Source organism: Prionailurus bengalensis, chromosome B2, assembly GCF_016509475.1.
Source record: "Prionailurus bengalensis isolate Pbe53 chromosome B2, Fcat_Pben_1.1_paternal_pri, whole genome shotgun sequence".
NCBI classification, from domain to species: domain Eukaryota; kingdom Metazoa; phylum Chordata; class Mammalia; order Carnivora; family Felidae; genus Prionailurus; species Prionailurus bengalensis.
This window is the reverse complement of record NC_057349.1, coordinates 49,814,154-49,819,149: the sequence shown is the minus strand read 5'-3', so window position 1 is coordinate 49,819,149 and position 4,996 is coordinate 49,814,154. Positions and strand designations below refer to the sequence as shown.

The 4,996-nt window shown below is 40.2% G+C and overlaps 1 long non-coding RNA gene across 1 annotated transcript; it reads left to right on the top strand.

The window, feature by feature from the left end:
* The first annotated feature begins 1,134 nt into the window (after window positions 1-1,134).
* LOC122488953 lies at window positions 1,135-3,944 on the top strand. Its single transcript, XR_006298791.1, has 2 exons — window positions 1,135-2,057; window positions 2,654-3,944. It is a non-coding gene; the product is annotated as an uncharacterized LOC122488953 (long non-coding RNA).
* Window positions 3,945-4,996: the final 1,052 nt, after the last annotated feature.

Here is a 4,996-nt window from a genome sequence, read left to right as displayed (position 1 = left end):
TCAACGTTTCACATTAAGTTGAAGGAGATGAAATTCGAATTGCCTGTAGTCTAACTAAACAGCAAAAGTTAAAAGGAAATAAAAACCATGCTGCTTTTAGTAGAATCCTCTGGTTGGTTGTTTTCAGGGAATGTGCTCTTGTGTAAAGTGAAATGTTGCAAAAATGGTTAAATTACAACTAAGGTAAGGGTGCAAGTGAAGCCTGGTGATATGTAGTCCAGGTTGGGGTTAAGTAAATGATAATCACCCTCCATGCAGGTTTAATCAGTGACCTTTTCCCCCAAGGCATAAAGATGTTGACTTTCACACATACTTGGCCAGGGGTCTGTGAATGTTGCCTGCCAGCTGTGAACCATATGCTGCCCACCCAGACTGCCTCCAGAACTTGTGTCCCTCACAAATGCCCCAGCTAGGTCACCTTCAAGTCAATGAGACTAGCTGTATAATACATGGGGTGGCCCATGGTTATTCATTCACATACAAATATTTATAGAGTGCCTATTTGTATGACACAGTGCTAAGTCGACTGGAGGCGGGAAAGGACCATAAATACCAACATGACTAAAGCATTCCCTGAGCCTGGAAGGAGTTTAAGATTTACTCAGGTAAACCACATCACTTGAGAAGAAAAATTTTAATAAAAATTTTAATAAAACATTTTAAGAAGTGTAGGTATCCCAAAATACTGTTCCAGTATTCTGCAATAGGTCAGAAAATCAAGAGGTGATCTCAGTTTGTAGGACAGAGATAGAGCTTACTTTTTGTTTGGAGGGAAGATCTTCTGGAGGAAGAGAAAGTTGAGCTGGATCCTTCTGCTGTTTTTATTAAAACCTGGCCTGAGTCTAAACTAAAACATGCCAAATGAGTCACGCAGAGATAAAACAATTAAACAACAGACTGCTTGGCTTGCACAACCCAACATCCGGGCTTGTTGTTCTGATGTTGCATAGCCTTGGCCTACCATTGCACCTTTTACTGTTTTAAGACTTTGAATTTTTTGAATTTACTGTTTCAGGACTGGTATGAGCTTTTAGTTGTTAATTATGAAGGATTAGTCAAATCCCTGGTAATCAACCAGCAAATGGAAACCATCTCACCCTAGAATTCTGGATTGTTGAGGCATATTGGGCAGGATCCCAGAGACCAACAGAACATGCTAGACCTGATGGCTGACTCAAGTCTAAGACTCTGAAATCAGATCGGAGGTCAAAGGCTGCTGCCGCATTTTCTGTGCAGAGCCTTGGTAGGGAGGAAACACGCTGAGATAGGATACAAAGAGTGTTCTCTGCTCAGATCCTCCTTCTATAAGTGGGGACAGACAATTTGAGGTATAGAGGGAAGAGATGTCTTAATCACCTTCTGTTCTACGTGCCTACTACATGTCTAACATGTTGCAAGGATTCCAATAAAAATTTATTGACAGAAAGGGTCCTTGGGAATAATAGTTGACAAAGTTGGGGCCCTGGTGCATGTTTCCCAAACTGGAGTCCTGTAACTCCAGACAGGTGTCTTGGGGACCCCCATGGAGATGTGAGGGAGAGCATTCCCAAGTGCCCTTCCTCCTCCTATAACTGTCTTTGATCCGAGTGGTTCTGCTTTTGTCTGTTTTATATAATAAGAGTTTACCATGGTTTTGTTTGAAAACAGTTTGAAAATTGCCAGAAAAATCCTGGAGGTGGAAAGAAGAAGAGCCTTTGGGACTATATGATACAATCTTAGCAGGATATTGTTACAGGATAAAGGGGAGTCAGGCCACTTAGTAGTGTCACGGAGCATGGTCGTAGCCACAAGACTGACCCTAGGCCAGTAGAGAGAAGACCTGCAGAAGAAGGAGAAAGGTGGGCAAAGAGATCTTATGAATCACTTCTCAAGGGCTTCCCTTTGGTCATTGACTATGAACCAACCTCCTGAATATAGCAGACAAGACCCTACTTCGTCCTCTTACTCTTCCCACTGTCTCTGTCTCTATATTCCAGCTACTCTTCCTCAAATCTTGCCTGAAGATCTTTGCAAAGGCCGTTCCCTCTGCCTGGGAAATGTCCTTCCTCCTTTTCTGGGTGAGTCCTTCTTTGAGTTTCCATTGAAATGTTTCTTTCTGACATCCTATCTCCCTCAACCTAGACCAGGATGGCTCCTTTGTTTCCTGTATTTCTAATTTAGTGGGCTTATCACAATTGCAATAATCTATTCAAGGACTGCTCCTTTTCCCCCAGATAGATTGTGAGTTCTAATTTTTTTTTAATGTGTATTTATTTTTGAGAGAAAAGGTGTGCCAGAGGAGGAGGGACACAGAGAGGGGAAGACAGAGAATCCAAAACAATCAGTGCAAAGCCTGACATGGGGCTTGAACCCAGGAACCATGAGTCATGACCTGAGCAGAAGTCAGATGCTCAACCAACTGAGCCACCCAGTGCCCTTGATAGGTTATGAGTTCTGATGAGAGAAGGAAGTTCTCCACTGTATTCTCTGCACCTAGCACAGTGTCAGGCACCTAAGAAGTGCTCAAAAAATTCTTCATAAATGTGATTGGCAACTTTTAAAATGTCCCCAATTTTCCCCACCTGCTAGTATTCACAGCCTACATTACCTGGAGTAACTTGCTTCTAACCAATAGAATTCAGCCACGTTGAGGGTATGTCATTTCCATTATTAGGTTACATAAGACTGCAACTTCCATCTTGCTGATCACCTTCTCACCTTATATGCTTTGACGAAGCAAGCTCACATGTTGGAAAAGCTCAAGGAATTGAATCCTGGCAACAACCACATGAGTCTGGGAGTGGATGCTTCACCCAGTCAACCTTCAGATGAGATCCCTGCCCTGGCCAACACCTTGATTACAGCCTTGTGAGAGACCCTGAAGCTGAGTACTTAGCTAAGCATGCCTCAACTCCTAACCCTCAGAAACTAAGAGATAATAAATGTGTGTAGTGTTAAGCCACTAAGTCTTGGGGATAATTTCTTACATAGCAATAGGTAGCTAATAAGACAAATAAGTGAATAAGTCAGTAAGTGAATGGATTTGAAGTGAAGTGAAGTGAAGTGAAGTGAATGAAACTGAAGACCTCACTAAAGGAAGGGGAAACTAAGACCTGGTGGAGGTGAGGGGGTAGTGTAGAGAGAGTGGACTGATATGCTCAAAGACAATTGTCCATGCTTCCTGTTTGATTTTGTTTCTCTCAACCATAGAATCTAAAGGAGGCATTTTGGGGAAAACTCTTCCAAAGTTTTTAGAATCAGAAATTCAACACGTGAGTGGACATTTTATATGCCCAGGCACTATCTGATATCATTCATAAGTATTTGTGTTTGTAGATGAATAGCAAAGATACATCCTCAGTGATACCAATTCAGATGCAGTTTATATCAAAACATACAGTCTAGCTTGGGAAGCCTTTATTTTAAGTAGCTGTATTTTAAATCTTGATCCAAGTGACCCATTCAGATCATCTTTGTCTCATGTGTAGTTGACACTGAACATGGAAACAGCATTAGTAAGTTGGAATAGATTAGTGGGCTTTGATTGAGTCTGCAATCCAGATGTAAACAATATAAAATCCTCGATAGAGCTATAAATACCAGCTTTATCAATAGCTCTCATAATTTACAATTTTCCAATGCATTTCAAAATGCTGACTCTCACCTTTTTCCTAGATTGGTTTCTTCACTTCAGAGTGATAAAAGAGTGCAAAAAATAATGATATACTTTGGAGTGCATTCGTGTTCCAACATCCAGTTTTAATGGAGGCCTACAAATAAGTTCCTTTTCTGCCTTCTTAAATGTCGTATTTTCCTGCCCAGTTACACATGGGAAATATAATTGGTTATGGAATTTCCCTTGGATTATGCTTGTTTCAATAGGAACTACTATCACTGTGGCATTGTAATCTGCCCTAACATTTAAAGTTTATTTGCTCTCAAATAAAGGGCATTTGGTCTTCCTATTTATAATCATTTTCGTAATTTTCTCCTAGAAGCCAAATCCCATTACAGTTGCTCATTATAAGAAGCTCATGTTTGCTCTGTGGAAATGCATAAATGCATCTAATGGCACCATGTACCTTCAAGTGTATCCAAAAGAAAGGGAGAAATTTGAAGAAATCTGAATGATAAAATCTTGAACTTAAAGATGAGCTGTGGAGTGCTTATCTGAGTTACAAACTTTTAAAAATTTATTTATGTTGAGAGAGAGAAAGAGAGAGTGTGAGCACATGCATGCACATGTGAGTGGGAGAAGGGCAGAGAGAGGGGGAGGGAGAGAATCCCAAGCAAGCTGATAGTGCAGAGCCTGACTCAGGGCTCCATCTCATGAACCATGAAATCATAACCTGAGCCGAAATCAAAAGTCTGATGCTCCGCCAACTGAGTCACTCAGGCATCCCCCTGAGTTACAAACTTAAAAAAAAAAATCATTATTTACAGAGGGATGCATTTCACTATTCCTTAAAATGTCCAGCTTATGTAGAACTTGTAAGACCAAGATTCTATTTTTAAACATTTTTGAAAGTCCAGTATTATATTTTGAAAGACTTATATTTTGAAAGTCCAGTGTTATATTAGTTTCAGGTGTGCAATAATAGTGATTCAGTAATTTTGTACATTATTCAGTGCTCATTACCATAAATATACTTTTAATCCCCATTACCTATTTCACCCATCCCTTCACTCACCTCCCCTCTAGAAACCATCATGTTGTTCTCTATAGTTAAGAGTCTTCTTCTTTTTTTTTTAATATTTATTTATTTTGGAGAGAGAGCAAGTGCATGAGCAGGGAAGGGGCAGAGAGAGAGGGAGACAGAGGATCTAAAGCAGGTTCTGTGCACAGAGTCCAACATGGGGCTCAAATTCATGAACCGCAAGATTATGACCTGAACTGAAGTTGGATGCTTAATCAACTGAGCCACCCAGGTGACCCAAGAGTCTACATTTTGACTTATCTCTTTTTTCCTTTGTTCATTTGTTCATTTGTTTCTTTTTTTTTTTTTAATTTTTTTTT